The sequence below is a fragment of the Protopterus annectens genome, chromosome 14.part0 (genome assembly GCF_019279795.1).
Source record: "Protopterus annectens isolate FY-2018-M chromosome 14.part0, PAN1.0, whole genome shotgun sequence".
In the NCBI taxonomy this organism is placed as follows: domain Eukaryota; kingdom Metazoa; phylum Chordata; order Ceratodontiformes; family Protopteridae; genus Protopterus; species Protopterus annectens.
Genome location: NC_056748.1, coordinates 236,859,287 through 236,879,503, shown reverse-complemented (window position 1 = coordinate 236,879,503; position 20,217 = coordinate 236,859,287). Strand labels below are relative to the sequence as shown.

The window sequence follows — 20,217 nt, the reverse complement described above, 5'->3', positions numbered from 1 at the left end:
CCTCAGAGTCGTCGGGCTCTAGGTCTGTTAATGCTGCTGGGGACAAGTCTCTTTCTCTTCCTTCCCCTAATCAGCATAATAAGGTCTTCTGACAGTTTTAAGCATTTGATGGTGTGGCAAGGAAGCAGGTGCATGCATTTGGGTTGTCTGTTTTTTAGGCATAGTATGTACTCTTGGCCTTAGAAACTCTGTAGTTTAGACAGAAATGAAGATGCGAAAGAAGTTGGTTTGTGTCGAATATCGGTAGTGCGAAGAACTTTCTCAGAAGCCGGTGCCTGCTCAGCGGCTCCAGACCCATCCAAGGTAGAGACATCTATAGGTTCCATAGTTGAGTCTCACGGCATACTGGACTCCAAAGGGGTCTTGGTAGAGACCTGCAAATCCATTGAAGCAGGCATCAGGTGCTGCGAAAGCACCTCACTGAGTACCGGCAAACTGGCAACTAGCTTAACGGAAGCGTCGTCGGCAGTTTTGGACCTATGCAATCTGTCTCCATCTTTATCTTTACGTTTTTTCGGAAGATCTGTAGTCTGATGGCTTACCAAAGCCATTTCCAAATATGGAGATCGAGAACTAAAGTATTCAGCTACAATAAGAGCCCGACGATGAATAGTTCAGGCGTATAACAAGGCATAAAACAGACAGTGAGGTACGTTGTGGTCTGGACCTAAACAGGCGTCGCAGTAAGAATGGAAATCTCTGTGAGGTATTTGCTTTCCACAGGCAAGACAATTGTTACCTTTTTCTGACATCGGTTAGAGCAAGAAAAAAGGATCCCCAACAGGGTACTTGGCTTTAGAAGACTTCAGGATAATTCAATTCAGAAACAAAAACTCAGGTAGTGGCCGACCGGCACTCGTGCAAACTGCATCTCCTTCGGGCTCCTCGGCAAGAAAGACTGATGTAATGGTGTCGGCTGCCTGTTTTTATACCCCTGACCTGACGTCAGACCTGGAGCAACAGCAACCGACGCAGAAATATTAAGTCTCTGGTATTCGGGCCGAATGAGGGCTACCTGCAGACAGATTACCCAAGTGTGATGACTGCAACAGTGAAACATGAAGAACTTGGGAAGCCAGACCTGTCAAGGCCAAAAGGGTGCAAGGAGGATGATTGTGCTCTTCAATGGGGATGCTTCCTGTAGAAGTTTGGGGACTAATACTATAGTAACAGGGGATAATCATAAAGGAGACCCAAGGGCCAATTGTGGACCATAGCATTTCTCAGTGACTACCCTGTGGCGGGACCAAGGCAAAAGAAGCACCCGCACTTGTTGAGGGGAAAAGCAAAAATATTGCATCAAGGTAGACTCCATTGATGAAAAATCTCTTCTGCCGCTGTTTGAGACCAATCATGAGGCACCAAAATGGAACTGTTAGTCCATCTGCGAGCAAGCTGGTTTTCCCTGGTACGTGCACTAACAAAAGAAAGCAACTGGAAGAGATCGCCCATTGCCACAATCGCTCTGCTTCTTGAGCTAGACACCGTTCAAATGCGAGCCTTTCTACCGCAGGAAAGAATCAGAGTCTTACAGCAACAGGTGCACGCCCTGCTACCCCTGAAGAAAGTGAAGGCAAGATGGGTTCTCCAACTCCTGGGGACTATGGCAGCAACAATTGTTAGTTCCTCTAGCGAGATTGCACATGAGACTCCTTCAGTGGCTCCTCTTTGCTCGATGGTCTCTCTAGAGACTTCCACTTTCCCACCCTATTTTGCTCACAGACAAATGCAAACAGGATCTCCGTTGGTGGCTTTGCACCAACAATCTGGACAGGGGAAAACCTTTCGTTCCTCCACCCCCAGTTGCCACAGTGACCATGGACGCCTCCCAGATGGGGTGGGGGGGGGCATTACCTTGGCAGGACAGTCCAAGGCATGTAGCAAGATCACGAGATATATCTGCATATCAACGTCCTAGATATGAGAGCGGTGCTATTTGCGTTGCAGGCGCTTAAGAGCTTTCTACCTCTCGGGACGATGGCAATACACTTGGACAATATGTCATTGGTGTGGTATCTGAACAAGCAGGGAGGAACCAGATCATACCCCCTGTGCAGAGAGGCCATGCGAGTGTGGCAGTGGGCAAATATCTTCCCAACGGTTTCTGGTGGCAACGCACATTCCGGAGAAGTCCAACGTGATAGCAGACAGGCTAAGCAGAGCTATTCTGATGCCTTATGTGTGGTCCCTGAATCGTCTAGTTGAAGAACGAATCTTCAGCAAATGGGGTCAGCCTTGCTGCAACCTTTTTGCCAGCCCTCTCAATGCCAAATGCAGCAACTACTTCACGCTGATCCCCCCACAGGGGGAGTCGCCCAGGGATGCTCTAGTCCACGATTGGCCGTCTGGTCTGCTCTATGCTTTCCCTCAGTTTCCCTTGCTATCAAAAGTGATTCAGAAAGCGCTATCCTTGGGAAACCGTATGCTTCTAATTGATCCACACTGGCCTCGTCAGGTCTGGTTCCCCTTTCTCCATCCCTACAGTGTGGACACACCGTGGACTCTGGACCCACAACCAGATTTACTGACACACATGTTGGGACAGTTCCACCCCTCTCTGCGGACCCTCAGGTTGACAGCCTGGCTACTCCACTTCCGTTGTTAGTTAGGCTTCATAATTTTTCACCTGAGGTAGTTCACATTTTATCTTCCTCTCATAATCCCTCTACTAGGAAGATTTATTCCAGCAAATGGAAGAGGTTTTCTATTTGGGCTCATACCCAAGGAATTGACCCTTACACAGCTCCAATTGCTTCCGTCTTGGAGTTTTTGTCTATGCTTTTCCAGCAGGGCTCAGCGTCTGCTACCATTAAAGTTCAACTGGCAGCAATTTCTAATTTTCATGTTGCTAATGAGCCTAGTCTGATGGCTCACCGACTCTGTAAGGCTTTCCTTTAGGGCACTCTGTTACTCCGTCCTCCTGTCTCAGAACCGATCATGCCCTGGGATCTGAATTTTGTTCTGCAAGCCCTTACTTCACCACCCTTTGAACCTGCAGCTACCTGTAACTTGAAATTCTTGACCTGGAAAACTGCCTTTTTAATAGCCATCACATCAGCCAGACGTGTTTCAGAAATCCAAGCTCTTTCTATCAAACCTCCATACTTGATCTTTCATAAGGACAGGGTTTCTCTTAGACCGAACCCTTCCTTTCTTCCTAAAGTGGCGTCCATATCTAATCTTAATCAATCTATTGAGTTGCCAGTGTTCTTTCCCCATTTTTCAAACAAGACAGAATTTAAATTTCATCAACTGGATGTACACAGTTACGTTTCTATCTGTGCAGAACCAAAGATCTCAGAAAATCTGATAAGCTGTTTGTCTCCTTTTCGGAAAACAGAATCGGGTCCCCTGTCTCCAAAATCACCCTATCCAGATGGATATCAAATTGTATCTTTCACTTATTTCTCAGGGGGGTAAAGACCTACCGTTTCCAGTCAAGGCTCACTCTACTCGGGCTGTATCTACATCTACAGCCTATCAAGCCAGATTGTCAATGGATGATATTTGTGCTGCAACTACCTGGGCATCTCCTCGCACCTTTGTTACTCATTACAAGCTGGACGTGGTATCTAGCGGCAGGTCTTCCTTTGGTTCCACAGTACTCAGGAGTATCTTCCACTGAGCCTCCCAGGATGTAGGTGCTGGGGACGCTGTCCCACGGGTAAGAATGTAGGCGAGATTGGACTACATAACATCAAGAAGTTATATACTCACCATAATGTTCGATGTATGTAGTCCATCTCGCCTCACATTCTTACTTACCCTCCCACCTTCCCCCTTCCTTGAGGATCTGGAGGTTAGGTCTGTTTTTAGAGCTCTCTTCACCTTTAGTTTATTCTTCTTTACTTGGATGTTATGCATGGGGTAAGAGTGTGGTGTTCGCAGCAAACTAGATCTGGGGATATGGAGCAGTGCAGCATGGGATACCCTCTTGGCCCAGCCAATAGAAGACTTCGAGCTAGAAAAGTTTGGCCGAGTCAGAGCCGAACCCCACGGGTAAGAATGTAGGCGAGATTGGACTACATACATCGAACGTTATGGTGAGTACTTAACTTCTTATGTACACTTAACAAAAATGTAGATGTTTGAGTGTATTCATTGTTGCAGTCTTAGTTTCCCTCCCTCCAGCCCCCATTTAATATCTTCCCCTAGGGGTTCACAAGCTTCCTAAGGTGGCTTTTAAGCTACGAGGACCACTTATCTCTTTTCCCTTGTGCTTCTAATGGGTTAGGGCAAGAAAAACTGATGTAATGACGTCAACTGCCTTGCTTTATAGCACTGAAGATCTGACGTCAGACTACAGGCAACTGCAGCCAGTGCACAAAAACATTGACTCTGTATTCGGGCCTACCGAGGGCTACCACAACAGGGATATCCCCACAGGTGATGACTGCAACAGTCAATACACTCGAACATCTACATTTATGGTAAGTGTACACAACTGCACTTTGTGGTGGCAGCCACCAAAAAAAAAAAAAGCTTGCAGAACACAGCTGTTCTGTCCATCTACCCCAACAGGGAGGTCCTTAGGCAGATTTTGTAAGCACATGTAGAGTTCAGCAACCTTTGCTGTGCAATCATTGAATTACCTGGCACATTTTACAAGATTACAGAGAGCTGACTAAAGAACTTCCCAAATCTCATGATAGGTCCATGTCTGCAAGGACCAAAATAGTCTGTCCACCCTTCAGCTGATTTTGTAATTTGCCCTTTAGGCTGATTTTCCCATGCTGTGGAAGGTACCTCACTGGTGGTGGGTTCAGGCATAACCATGAGGAGACATGCCTGGAAGCAACTGTGCTTTTATGGAGCCCTTTTAAGTCTTCATTCATCAATACTCCCTTTGATGGATCTTCCTTGTTTGGCCACAAAGTAAAATACATGCTGTCCAGATGTGAGCAAGAGGGAAAGACCCTGTCTGCCATGGGCATACATTTTTCTACCCCTCAAAGACTCTTCGCTAGGAATCATTGGGGAGGTAGAAAAACATGGTTCTGTAAATCCCAGAGTCATTTTCAAGATTAACAAGGAGATAGTTCTCCCAGGGCAGGGGAGGAAACTCAAATGAAAGACACTTCTCCTATAGCAGAGGTGGCCTGCAGAACCAGGGCTTTCGGGGCTCCTTCTCTGAGAAGTCCTACTAGCGCTCCTGAAAGGGGGACCCCAACTGATAGCCTCTGGAGGCAGTCAGGGGGATGTTTCTCTGCACCAAAGAGACTGGCTCTCCATAACAAAAGATTCCTGGGTGCAGAGAATTGTATCCAGAGGTTATATTATAGCATTTCCCCAAGTTCTCCCTACAGGATTCTTCTTAATTAGGGAGAAGACATGAGACTTAAGACTCATCCTGGATCTCCACAAACTAAACCAGTTTGTGCAGTATTCAAGGTTCTGGATGGACTTGGTTCAGTCCATCCTGCCTTTACTGCAAAAGGATGATTAGATATGCTCAGTAGGTCTTCAGGATGCATACTATCATGTCAAAGTGAACAGGCACTCTGGAAGATATCTGCACCTCTGGCTACGAGCCAGTCATTAACAGTTCAGAGCACTGCCCTTTGGTCTCACCACAGCCCTCAGGGTATTCACCAATTGCAAGGCGGTGGTAGCAGCTCATTTGAGACTGCTGGGATGCTGAGTGCTTCCATACCTAGACAACTGGCTCCTAACTGCCCCAACCAGGCATCTACTCCTGCAGGCAAGGGGGACTACTTGCTCCATTTGTGCCTCCATCTAGCTATCACAGTCAATTACAACAAATCACAACTCACACCTACAACAGAGTCTTGAGTTCATAAGTGCTCATCTGGACACAGTCAGATAGCCTCTCTTTCTCCTGCTCGAATCCAGACACTCCGATCCCAGGTTGGGTAAGTAATGCAACATTCTTCTTTTCCAGTACAACTAATTTTCCAAGCCTTGGGATCCATGGGAGCTGCTGTTACCCTCATTCCTTTAGCCAGGTTTCACATGAGAATTTCTTCAATGGACACGGTCAGTCCAGTGGTCATTCTTAAATATCCTTTAACTGCCACCGTCAAGATCACGCAAGCATGCAAAAAGTGTCTTATGTGGTAGATTCATTTGAATGAACTCTCTGAAGCCTGTCCATTTGTTGTTCCCCCTGCCCACTGCCATGGTGACCATGGATGCCTCCCAACTTGGATGGGGGGCACCACTTGCGAAGGACAGTCCAAGCTACTTGGTCCCCCTAAGAGGCCAAGTAATGCATGTCAGTGTCCTGGAAATGAGAGCAGTCCTCCTAGTATCACAGGGATTTCAAGGTGTTCTCCCTCCAGGACAGTTGCTATTTAGATGGACAATGTTAGTGGTCTGGTACATTAACAGACGGGAAGGAACCAAGTCTTACCCGATTTGTCGAGAAGAAATGAGAGAGTGGCAGTAACCGATCTCTTTTGGGCATTTTCTAATAGCAACTCACATTCTGTGAAAAGCCAACATGATTGCGGATAGACAAAGCAGATAAATTCTGATGCCTCATGAGTGGTCTTTCAATTCCAAAGTAGCTGAGAGGATTTTCCATCGATGGGGTCAACCATGCTGTAATCTGTTCGCTTCTTCCATCAACATTTGTGCAGTTTCTTTGCTCTGATCCCTCCAAAAGCAGAGTCACTGAGAGATGCTCTAGTCCACAGTTGGCCATATGGTCTTCTTTATACTTAATCACCGCTACCTCTCATTTTAAAATTTCTACAGAAAAAATTCCGGTTAAAGAGGTCAATTATTCTCATAGCCTCTTTTTGGCCTTCACCAGTGCTCTCTTTAATGAATCCACATTGTTTGGCCCTAAGATGAAGGAAACTCTCCAGGAGGAAAGAATAGAGGGGAATTATCTGCTTTGGGCGTACATTTTACTACTCTGAGGACTTTTTCCCAGAACCAGAGAAGGGAGAAAGATGTAGTTTCATGAAATGCAAGAGTCTTTCAAGGATTTCTGTGGAGATAGATCCCCCACAACAGAGGGGAGAATTCTAATGGCAGACATGGTCCTTGTAGCAGAGGTGACCTGCAGCACCAGGATTTCAGGGGTCCATTCTCTGAGAAGCCCTTTCAATGCTCTTGAAAGGTTGCCTGACTGCTGCACTCTGGAGGAATTCAGTGGGGCAATTATCTCTGCACCCAGAAGCCTGGATAGCCATCACCAAAAACTCTTGGATGCAGAGTATTATAGCCAGAGGTTATTATGTACAATTTTCCCTTCAACATCCCATTTGGAACAAAAGGATTCCTGATGTTCCACACAGAAGAAAGAAACAGCCATAGAAGTAGAAAAACTGATGGCAAAAGGTCATACAAGCGGTCCCAAAAACCAGCAATGATCCGGACCTTACTCATGATCCTTTGTAGTGCTAAAGGGAAACTGGGACCCAAGACAAATTTTGGATCTCAGCATTTTGAATTAATTTGTCAAATGCTTGAAGTTCCAGATGGTCACAGTTCAGTCCATTCTGCCACTGTTGCACAAGGACGATTGTATGCCCTGTGTAGATCTCCAGGATGCATACTATTACATCAAAGTTGACTGGTGCACCAGGAAATACCTATGCTTCCATCGTGGAGCAAGTCACTACCAGTTCAGGGCTCTGCCCTTTGGTCTCACCACAGCCCCTAGGATGTTCACCCAAGTGCATGACAGTTATTGCAGCTCAGTTGAGACTGCTAGAATTACGGGTGTTTCCTTGTTTCGACGACTGGCATCTCTATGCTCATCCAGCCTCAAGCCAGGGAACTACCTGCTCCAACTTTGTCTTCAACTGGGCATCACTGTAAACTATGCCAAATGTTCATCGTGCATACAGCTGCAGTCATTACAGATGGGTTATCCTGCCGTCAGGTGGGTCCTCAGTCGGCCGAATTCCAAAGTCTCGGTCCGGCGTCGGTTGTCGTCGCTTCTTCCCTGACGTCAGTGTAGCAGGGGTATAAAAGAGGCAGCCGACGCCATTTTCTCCAGTCTTTCTTGCCGCGTGGTGCCCGAAGCAGAAGCAGTTCGCAAGTGCCGGTCGGCCAGCTCCTGAGATTTACGAAAGTATTTCAGCCGAAGTCTTCTTGAAAGCTAAGTACCCGTTAGAAACTTTTTGCCTCAGACCGATGTCAGACAAAGTTAATAATTGCATTTCATGTGGGAAGCAAATACCGCATAAGGATTTCCACTCTTTCTGTATACCTTGCTTAGGCCCAGACCACGACGTCTCGGCCTGCCGTTTTTGTGCTAGATTCAACAAGCGCACTATTAAGCATCGGGCGGAGTTCGCCCTTCACTTTTTTGGCAAAAAATTTAATTATATTATGTTGTCGGATACTCCGACTCCAGTTTTGAGCAAAAGACGCAAAGATAAGGACCGACATACGAGGTCCGCACCGTCTACTGAGACCACGCTAAGGCCAACTACCGGTTCTCCGGTACTCAGCAAGGCGCCTATGCAGCCCCTGAGTACCGATGACACTACATTACCGGTGTCTTCAGTACCCGAGGTCGCAGGCTCCTCGGCCCCCATTACTACTACAGATACCGACGCCACTCCTGGCGGGGAAACTCAGAATTTAGACAGGCCTGCCATTTCTCAAGGGGTCTTCAGGCCTTCCTCCTTCTCTATTAAAGCCTTCACTAAATCTAAAGCAGCCATGAAAACCAAAAAACGGGTTCCTCAGACCCCCCCTCTCAAGACACCATGCCTAAAAAGCAGATTCTTAAAATGGCTGAGGATTTGATTACTCTTATCAGGGGTTCTCAGCCCCCCTCTGACAAAAGGCCCAGATTAGAGGAAGACTACCCTTCCTCAGATCAAGCTTCTATTACCTCAGAACTATCTGAGGACCAGGATTATACCTATTCCCCATTCGAAGACTCTGATGCAGAGGAGTCTATTCCCTTGGTCCCCCCCCCCCCGAGGACTACTCTTTTGGGGAACCCTGCATACATTAAGGGAACACTTTCACTGGGAAGGCCAAGATTACTCAGATTCCAAGAAAAGGCTCAGGGAATTTCTTCTGCTCCCCCAGCATAGGCCCCTGGCTATCCCTCCTGTTTTAGATATATTGGATGATGTGTACACAGACGCCAGCCTTAATCCAGATTCTTTGCCTCCAGCTCCTGTTAAACCAGACAGGTATTACCGGGTTCGTGATTCTCACCAGTTCCTATATAAAAGCCATACTGCTGACCCAGAAACTATTTCACAGGGTCCCAAGGGAATTAAGGCCTCTACTGCTAAAAAAAATTACCTTCAGAGAGAGATTCCAGAGCTTTAGAAAGGTGGGGGGAAAAAGGTGTACACCTCGGCCACTTTAACCATGAGGACATTAAACTGTCAGTTCCATATGTTAAAGTATCAACATTTTTTGATATCTCAGCTGAAAAGCAAGATGACACAACCAGAACAACAAGATTTAAAAGAGTTGCAGGATTTGTTGCATGGTGCAGAGCAAGTGGGTAAACATACCTTGCAGTGTGGTTTTGATGCTTTAGAGGCCTCATGTAGAGCTGATGTTACGGGGTCTGTTATACGTAGGCATGCTTGGCTCAAAGAGCAAACCTTACCAGATCATGTCAAAGATAAATTATTAGATGTACCTCTTCAAAAAGATGTATTGTTTGGCGTTAAAGCTGAGGAGGTACTAAAGAAAATGGAGGAAAAAGCGAAATCAATGCAAACATTGAAAGATTTCCTGCAGGTACAACCTCCACGTTTCAGCAGAAACTGGCCTTCAAAAAATTGGTCCTTTCCAGCCACGGACAGACCTCAAAGGGGCAGATATAGACGCCCAAGGGGTAGAGGGCAACCTTAAGGATCTTTCAGAGCCAGACAGTGGCAAGCACCAACCCCAAGAGGTGGAGAAGATAGATCACAGTCTTTTAGAAAACAGACACAATGACTTCCCCCTACACCTGCCAAGCAAAGCTTTAATGGCAGCACCTTTGGGCGGAAAACTGACATTCTCAAAAAATTGGCATATTGTTACAAAAGACAAATGGATTCTGGACATTATAGACAGAGGCTACAGGTTCCACTTTCACACCCTTCCAAAAATGAGAGGCATGCCAAACCTGCCACAACATCAAAGGGCAGAGGCACAAAAACAAATTTCAGCTCTCATGGACATGAAAGCAATTCAAGAGGTACCTGCAAAAGAACAAGGTCAGGGGTTTTATTCCAGACTATTTCTGGTACCAAGGAAAGACAAAGATTGGAGACCTATCTTAGACCTATCCATCCTAAACACATATCTACAGGTGCCAAAATTCAAGATGCTCACATTACAGCAGCTTCTTCCCATGCTGGGCAAGGAGTCTTGGCTGGTAACATTGGACCTCAAGGAGGGCATACCTGCATGTCCCTATCAGACAAGATTGCAGAAGATACCTCAGATTTCTTGCAGGTTCAACCCATTACCAATTCTCTGCATTGCCCTTTGGCTTATCTACTGCTCCCAGAGTGTTTACGAAATGCCTGGCATCAGTAATCGCCTTCTGCAGACTACAAGGGATACAAATCTACCCATATCTGGACGACTGCCTGATCCAAGCGGACAGCAAGGACATACTACTGCAGCACCTGGCGTTTGTAATAAAACTGTTGAACTTCCTGGGATACACAGTCAACAAAAAGAAATCAAAATTAATACCCTCTCAACAAATAATTTTCCTGGGTGCCAGCTTGAATACAACCACCCAGATGGCCTACCTCACGCCGGACAAACCAGGGCAACTGTCTCAATACTTCAGAAAAATGGCAACTCTCACCAGGCTAACTGCAAGGAAAGTCCTGCAGGCTTTGGGATTCATGGCATCTTGCATCCTACTAATCCCATGTGCAAAGCTGCATATGAGGAAACTTCAATGGTACCTAAAAAACCTATGGTCTCAACACAGCCACAGCTTGGAAACAATTATACCACTCATTCCATGCCTTCAAAAAGAATTTTTGTGGTGGGCTCAAGCTTGCCAAAGAAACACAGGTCTTCCTTTCTGTGTACCTCAAGCAACTCAAATCATCACAACAGACTCATCAGACTATGCCTCGGGAGTACATATGACAGATCAGTGCATTCAGGGAAAATGGACCCGAAAAGAGAAGCACCTTCACATCAACCAAAAGGAAATGTTAGCCGTGCAAAATGCTATTATAACCTTCAAAGACCTACTGCATCCAGGCCAGCTATTGATAAGGACAGACAGCACCACAGTGATGTGGTACATAAACAAACGGGGGGGGGGGGGGACTCATTCATACCCCCTGTGCAGGCAAGCCATGACCCTATGGAACACAGGACTGGAATTGCAAATTCAACTACAGGCACAATTCCTGCCAGGGAAGGAAAACACACTGGCAGACAACCTAAGCAGAAATATGACAGATCCACACGAATGGAAGTTGCATCCTCAAGTTTTTACAAAGATAACTCTGGCATGGGGACAGCCAGACCTAGATCTCTTTGCTACCCACAGAAATTGCCAGTTGAAAACAATTTTGTTCAAGGACCTATCATCCACAGGTCTGGAAAGTGGACGCACTTTCCTTCAATTGGACAACATTGACAGTCTATGCCTTCCCGCCTCTTCCTCTGCTGCCCAAAGTTCTATTAAAAGCCAGAGCAGAGAGGCCGAAAATGATTTTCCTTGCTCCAGACTGGCCAAGACAACACTGGTATCTGCTCCTGAAGAGCCTGACACATTCTCCACCATGGATCCTACCTCTAGTCCCTCTTCTCTTGTCCCAGCACAACTACAAAACACTTCACAGCCAACTCAAAACCCTAAATCTAGCAGCATGGAGAATTCCTTGATTTCCCAACAGATTCTCCTCTCCAAGGAGGTGCAGGATGTCATCTTGGAGGCCAGAAGACCTTCTACGAGAAAAGCCTACTCCGCCAAATGGAAACGATTTTGTGCTTGGAATCAAGAAAAGGGACAGAATCCTTGGGTAATAAATATACCTCAAATTTTACAGTACCTAGCTGAGATGGTAAACAATGGACTTTCCTTCTCCTCCATCAAGATCCACGCTTCAGCCATTTCTGCACAATACAACACAGAGCCTCCTTTATTCTCTCATCCTCTCTTAAGGCAGTTCCTCAGAGGGGCAAAGAATATAAAACCCCCAAGGAAACCACCAGTCCCTGCTTGGGACCTCAACTTCATATTGGAAAAGCTGACCCTTCCTCCCTTCAAGCCAGCTTCTTCAACAGAGCTACAATACTTGTCATGGAAAACAGCCTTTCTTCTGGCTATCACCTCACCACGCAGGGTTTTGGAGCTACAGGCCCTCATGGCTGTGCAACCATTCATCATTTTCCATCAGGACAGAGTTTCCTTACGAACCAACCCTACCTTTATGCCAAAGGTAGTATCCGGTGTAGCTTTGAATCAGACTATCCACTTGCCTACCTTTTATCCTACTCCACAAAACAAAGGGGAAAGACTACTACATTCTTTGGACATTCACAGACAACTTTGTTACTATTTGGACAGGACAAAGCCATTCAGGAAATCTGAGCAACTCTTTGTGTCCTATGCTGCAGGTGCTCAAGGAAAGGCTATTTCCAAATAGACAATTTCAAAATGGATAGTCCACTGCATACGCTTTTGTTACTCATTTCATGGAAAAACTGTGCCTGCATGCATCAGATCCCACTCCACCAGAGCCACAGCTACCTCTGCAGCCTTCCTCAGGGGGGTCCCTACCAAGGACATTTTGGAAGCAGCCACCTGGAGTTCAGTGCACACTTTCTCCAAGCACTGTCACCTCCCACTATTCTCTAAATCTAGAGCGGGTTTTGCCACAGCAGTCTTGCAGGGCATCCTCGCTTCTCCTAGTTCCACTTAGTGCCTACCACCCCTACTTAGCTTTGGGATTCTTCCCATCTGTAATGACTGCAGCTGTATGCACGATGAACATAGTACAGTTTTGTACCTTCCATAAATGTAGATGTTAGAGTGCTCATACAGCTGCAGTCCAGGTTACCCCCCCTCCGTCCCCTCTTAGGACAAACCTTATAACAAACACCTTATCATACAACCTATTTGGGGTATTCTCTTATGGTGTATTTGCTTGCAACTACTGTTTTTTGATTATTCTGTATTGCATGTTTGCATAACTTTATGATGTTAAGTTGTCAATCTCGCCTTCATTCTTGCTTGATGGGTTCGGAGCCGATCCCTCGGCTCCGACTCGGCACTTGCTAAGCTCGAGAGTCACTTTTACCAGCTCGAGGCAGCCCCATATCCCATGATGCAAGGCGGTAAGTACCCAGATCTCGTTTGCCGCTTATGAGGTCCTCCTTTACCAGCTCCTGGTAAGTGATTCTCTTTTTGGATATTTAAGCCCCTTTTTCTTAAAAAACCCTTAATTGTTAGTTATTAGTTAATTTTTTACCTTTTGTGACAGAAAATCCCTGTCTTTTCTAATTATTTTAGTCAATTTTACCCATCCCATCCCCTCCCTGTTAGGGTGTGTGTGTTGTTTATAGAAATACCTTTTTAGGTATTTTATTTAAGTTAATTTTTGACTGGTGTGTGTGTGTGTTTGTGTAAAGCACCATGTCAAAGGAGAGGGTCTCAGGTTTTAAGAGGTGTGACTCGTGCTGTCAGAAGATGTCTCTGACAGACGGTCACACTTCTTGCCTGTATTGCCTGGGCCCTCTTCACCTGCAGGACTCCTGTGCTATTTGTCATTCCTTCAGCCAGAGAGTCCTGCAGGAAAGACGTAATAAACTGATCCTTAGGGGCCTTCTTAAGCCGGAGGGCTCTCCGGCTAAGTCGGCTCCATCCAAATCAGTTAAATCTTCCAAGGCCCAGGCTTCTGTATCTAAGCCTGCGGCCTCGGCTCCGACTCGTACTGAGTCGAGATCGGCTCCGGCTGGAGCCGATTCTGGCTTAACAAAGCCTTCGCACCGATGGCTATCGGTGCGAATCTGTATTGACCGCCGATGTCGGCTCCGATCGGTTCCGACACCCATGTGGCAGGCATCGGTGTCGGCTCCAATCGGCTCCGACCCCGTTACTTTGGTGGCTGTATCGGCTCCGGCTGGAGCCGATACATCGAGACTTCCTGTCGGCTCCGAGAGGTCGGCTCCGACAGGATCTATAGTATCGGCTCCGATGGCTCATTCCCGGAAGAGGTCGAGGTCTCCTTCCTTGGTGCCGCTACTTTCGGCTCGGCTTCACCTCTTCTATCGGAACGGAGCCATCGGAGCCGATCTTCAAGGTCATCCAGGTTGTCAGATCATGACCTAGAGAGAGTGGTCAGTAGATTACTTAAGTCACAGGTACTGGCCCAAATGTTACACAGTCCGTCTCAACAGACGACTGTTGGTCCACACCCCGTTACAGTTCCTCCTTCAACTCTACCCCAGAGCTTGGAGTTGGAGTCTTCGGAATGGTTACTGCTACGGCTGGAGGACGGATACCCCTTCTGTTCCTTCAGCCTCTACTCTTATCTCCTCTTGAGACCTTCCTTAGAGGGATTCGTGGTCGGGCTTCCATGGTCTCCTCCGAGGGGTGAGTGGCATCGGACCCTTGTCCGAACCCGCTCTTCCCTTGGAGCCTCGGCCTTGGTGAGCTCGGCTCCGACATCTGCCTCGGAGACTTCCCTTTCGGTCGCCCCTCGAGTTCCTAGCTCTCGGCGCGGGTTCTCTCGGACCTGCCTGGGAGGGGAGCATTCGAGGTGATGAAGAGTGTACTGGCCACTGGTATCAGTCAGCAGTCTGTTCCCGTAGCTCCTCCCTCTATAGTACCTGTTGACATCTCTGCCACTTCTCTTGCTACAGGACCCAGAGATCCTCCGCCTCAGGTTTCCCCATTGGGAATTTCCCCTCTTCCGAGGATTCTCCTGATGTTTCGGGAGATCCTCCTAGGAAGAGGACTTGTAAGAGGAAGCATGTAGACTCCCGAGTCTGTCACTGAGGATGCTGACTGTGATGAGTCAGAGGGATCCCCTAGATCCCACACTGAGGATGTCTCAATCTCAGCCACCCTAGAACTTCTGAAACAGAGGGAAACTGGCCCACCAACAATCCCTCTGAGGATGAGTCAGTATACCTAGAGGCGTTTGGATCTCGGCCCTCCACCTCCTGGGTGTCTCCGCCTTCGACCCCTTATGCAGGTAATTGCACGAAGGCGTGGGCAGCTCCTGACTCTGTAGAGCCAGTCCCTAGGAGGCCTTCAAAATTTATCACTGCCCCGTGTGACAAACAATTCCTTACTAAGGGTGTCCCCGCTGATGCCATGGTGGTGGCTGCGGCCACCAAAAAGGAACTTGCAGATCCTTCCGTGCCCGTCCATCCTCCTAATAAGGACTCTAGGACCATGGATAGGCAGTAGCGGATGTTTTCCTCAGCGACCTTTGCTATGCGTTCGCTGAATTACCTATGTCACTTCACCAGACTCCAGAGGGATATCCTGAAGGAGCTGGGAGAAGTAGTTCAGGATCCTACAGCTGCAGGGGCTCAAGAAAAATTGCTTCGCAGCTAGGAACCCTCAATTCCATTGCAAACTCCTCCATGCGGCTAATATCTTATGCTGCGGATGGAGCGAGTAGAGCCGCAGGTACAGGTGTGGCTCTTAGACGCCAAGCCTGGATGCGGCTATGTGATTTTGCGGATCCCTTTAAGGCGTCCTTCACAAATTCTCCCTTTGATGGGTCAGCTTTGTTTGGCCCTCAGGTGAAGGAAACCTTGACCAGGTGCGAGCAGGACGGCAAGACTCTTTCTGCATCCCCCCTTCGAGCCAGCTGTTTCTTGTTCCCTGAAATATCTTTCTTGGAAAACTTTATTCCTAGTGGCTATTACATCTGCCAGGAGGGTGTCTGAACTTCATGCTCTTTCGGTTCGACCCCCCTATTTGGTTTTTCACAAAGACAGAGTATCTTTGAGAACTAATCCAACCTTTTTACCTAAGGTCGCTTCAAAGAACAATCTGAATCAATCCATTGATCTCCCTGTATTTTTTCCTAACTATTCAGATAGAGCTGAACAAAAGCTACATTATCTTGATGTCCACCGTCAACTTAGATATTATTTGGACAGAACAAAAAATTTAGAAAATCTGATCAACTTTTTGTTTCCTATCGGATAATAAAAAGGCCTTCCTGTTTCTAAAGTGACCTTGTCCAGATGGCTTTCTTGGTCATCTCTGAAATTTATACTCAGGGGAAAACAGCTGTGCTCAAAACCTAAAGCACATTCAACTAGCAGCTTAGCTACTTCTACAGCTTTTCAAGCTAGACTTCCTTTGGACACTATTTGTGCAGCGGCCACTTGGGCTACTCCTCACACTTTTGTTTCCCATTACAAATTGGACTTGGCCTCCAGGGACAGAGCCAGTTTTGGCTCTACAGTCCTCAAGAGTTTGTTCCATTGAGCCACCCAGGATAGAGGTGCTAGGGCTGGTCCCATCAAGCAAGAATGAGCGAGATTGACAACTTAACATTAAGAAGTTATGTACCTACCATAACGTTCCATGTTAGTTGTCTTCTCTGCTTCTTCTGACCCTCCCTCCTTCCCCCTGGCCTGGACAGACCTTGTATGAGAAACTGTTATGCTGAAGACCATTCAGACCTGGTCCTTCTTCCATCTGTAAGTTTTCTTTCTTCCTTTGGGAAGTATTTTATGCTTGGTGCTATTGCCCTTTGTCAGCAAACGAGATCTGGGTACTTACCGCCTTGCATCATGGGATATGGGGCTGCCTCGAGCTGGTAAAAGTGACTCTCGAGCTTAGCAAGTGCCGAGTCGGAGCCGAGGGATCGGCTCCGAACCCATCAAGCAAGAAAGAAGGCGAGAGAAGACAACTAACATGGAACGTTATGGTAGGTACATAACTTCTTATTTTGCCTTCCTTCTGGGGGCACCTGACATCTGGGGCAAGAAAAACTGAAGAAAATGGCGTTGGCTGCCTCTTTTATACCCCTGCCGCACTGACGTCAGGTAAGAAGCGACGACAACCGATGCCAGACCTAGACTTTGGAATTCGGCCAACCAAGGACCCGCTTGACGGCAGGATATCCCATCTGTAATGACTGCAGCTGTATGAGCACTCGAACATCTACATTTATGGTAGGTACAAAACTGTACTGTCAGCCCTCACCCCTCAATTCCTGGAATTCATTTGTGCCCATCTAGATATTGTGACACAAATTGTGAGCTTACCACAGACATGGTTGAACACATTGCCGAGCCAAGCATCACATATTATCACTCTTCTTTTACGTCCAGCCAAGTTAGTGTTGCAATTTCTCGGTTCTGTGGTGGCTTCCACAGTTGTGGTACTCTTAACAAGATTTCACACGGGAGTACTTGAATGGATGCTTGCCGTCACCCTCTGACTGCACCAGTTCAAATTGCAAAGGTTTGCAGAGAACACACAGCCTCGTGAATTCATGCAGAAGTTTTCTCAGGGCCCTCGTTTATCCTTCCTGCACCCAAAGTCATAGGGACTATGGATGCCTGCCAACTAGGGCATTACTTGGGAAGGACAGTTTAAGACACATGGTCTCTGTTGAAGGTTATTCTTCACATCAATGTCCTGTAAATGAGAGCAGTCCTATTAGCTTTGCAGGCATTTCAAGATGTTGTCCGTGGTCTAGTACATCAACAAACAGGAGAACCTGCTCTACCTCTTATGTCGAAAAGCATTGCGAATGAGGCAGTGGGTGATGTATTCTGGCCACTTTTTGCTCAAAACACAAATTCAAGGGAACTCTAATGAACTAGCAGACAAACTGAGTAGGTCTTTCTCACTGCCTCACAAGTAGTCTCTCAGCTATCTCACTTCCTCACAAGTGATGGAAGGATTTTTCTCCATTGGGCTAACCATGCTGCAACCTCTTTGCTTTTCCCCACAATTACAAGTGCAGCAGGTACTTCGTCCTGATGCCCCAGAGAGGGTGTCACCAAGTGATTCTCTCAATCATGATTAGCCCTCCGGTCTCCTCTGTGCCTTTTCTCTCATCCCCAAGTTTTTTCAGAAATCATTTCAGCAGATGAGCAAAGCAATCCTCATCACTCCGTTTTGACCTTGACAAGTGTGGTTTCCCATCCTGTGGCCTCATCTGGTGCACCCTCTGAGGGTGTTGTATCCTTCCCAGAACCTTCAGTCTCATCCATCCCGGCATACCTCACCTGGATACCCAGACTTTCAAGTTGACCAGATGGTTTCTTCAGTTCCACTGATGACTGGAGTGATCAGGCTTTCTTTCCTGATGTGTTATATCCCTACATCCTTCCAGAAAAATTCTGTTTGGAAGATTTATAAGAGAAAATGGAAAATTTCCATCTGGCTCTGCAGAGATAGCCAGACTCATTTTCAGCACCTATTCCGGCTATACTTGATTTTCTTGTCTTCATTTTCAGTAGTGCAGCTACTTATTCTACAATTAAGGTCCAACTTGCCGCCATTTATAATTTTTACATAGGCAAAAAACATTTTTCCTTGGCATCACTGAGATTATGTAAGGCCTTTCTCAAGGGTACCTTTTTACTTCAGTTACTTGTTAAGAGTTCTACTCCTTCATGGGATTTAACAGTACTTCTTCAGGCTTTGATGGAGTCTCCTTTTGAACCCTTTGCCAAGGTGGACTTAAAGTTTTTACCAAGGAAAACCATTTTTTTGGTTGCAGTTCCATTGGCTATACAAGTATCAGATCTCCAGGCCCTCTTCTAAGCAACCATGTCTCTTTTTTCATAAAGATGCCTAAGGTGGCATCTGAAACGACTGTCAACCAGTCCATCAATCTACCTGTTTTCTTTCCAAGGTTTTCCAACATTGGAGAATGTGCTGCACTTGTTGGATGTCTACAGGCTGCTTTGATTCTATCCCTATAGAACTAAAGATTTCAGGAAATCAGACCAGTTGTTTGGATCTTTTTTCCAAGGCTAAATTGAGCAAAGCTGTATCAAAAGTAACTTTAGTCAGATGGCTCACTGACTGTGTTTTTCTTTGTTTATAAGAATAAAGAGTTATTTCACCTAAATCTCTTAAGGCTCATTCCACCAGATCTTTTATCCACTTTGTCTTTCTGGTTCAGTGCTTCCATAGATGACATTTGTGCAGCTGCCATCTTTTATTGCTCATTACAAATTGGACATATTATTTAGGGATAGAGCAGCATTTGACTCTGACGTACTTCAGAATATTCTTCCTTGGGGATAACCCAAGGCTTTCTGGGGACCATGGCCCAGCTGTTGAGGATCGGATGAAAAAGACATTAAATAAAAAAGTACTCGCCATAACGATGCATCTGTGTCTGATTTCATCCTTCCTCAACCTCCCATCCTCCAGCCCCCTTCCTATTTTGAAAGACTTTCATTTGGGCTCCTAGTTTGTCCTGAGGAGAGTTTCCTGCCTGCTGGGCTGAATGAGCTCCAGTCATCCACTTCCTTCTACCTATTCTAATTAGAATGTCGTTTAATTTGGACTTTTTTTTTTTGTCTGGGTACCTTGCTCTGGTGCAAGATTGTAGGCTGGACTAGAGGGAAAACTTGATCTGAGGTAATCCAGGCTTGGGAGAGACTTATAGGTAAAGGGAGGAGCTCGAGCTGTGGTGCTAAAGTCTGTTGAAGGGGCCAAAGTTGGATCTGAGGTCAGATCAAAGACCCCATTTTTTGAGGCAGGACAAAAAGACAACACAGATGCATCGTTGTGGTGAGTACATAACTTTTATTTATTTTTTTTGTCGTTTTTCAAAGATGTGTGGTATGATAAAATGGATGATTGAAAAATATTATGTACACATTAGAAATGTGCATGTGTCTGCATGCACAGTGGTAGAAAACTGAAGCATTCTGACTGAATTAGTATTGTATCATGGCAGTAAGTCTGACTGCCTGTGATGGGCAGTTCCTGTATTTTTTCATTTTTCTCGTCATTTGGGCTTCTAGGCTTCCACGTTTTGATAAAGCTCCTCTAGGCAGGACTAAAGCTATCATTGGTTAGTTACCACTAGTTATAGAACCTGCCCCCCAACACCTCTGCCACAGCTTCCTCTGCGTCCTTCAAAAAGGCCTTAAAATCCCACCTGCAGCAATATTGGCTCTATAACTGCGACAACCCTGATTACATTCTTATAATTACTTCTACTTTATTAACGCTCCCTCCTGTTACAGAACTCTGCTACTCCCTCCAAGGTACCTTTTCCCTTCTCTACTCTACTGTAAATACCCCTTGCTTCCCACCTTCCTTTTCTAATAACATTCATAGTC

General features: G+C 46.3%; 1 protein-coding gene across 2 annotated transcripts in view; it reads left to right on the top strand.

The window, feature by feature from the left end:
- Positions 1-20,217, top strand: part of SLK (STE20 like kinase) — a 2,579,008-nt gene that overhangs the window by 303,225 nt on the left and 2,255,566 nt on the right. The window lies entirely within an intron of this gene.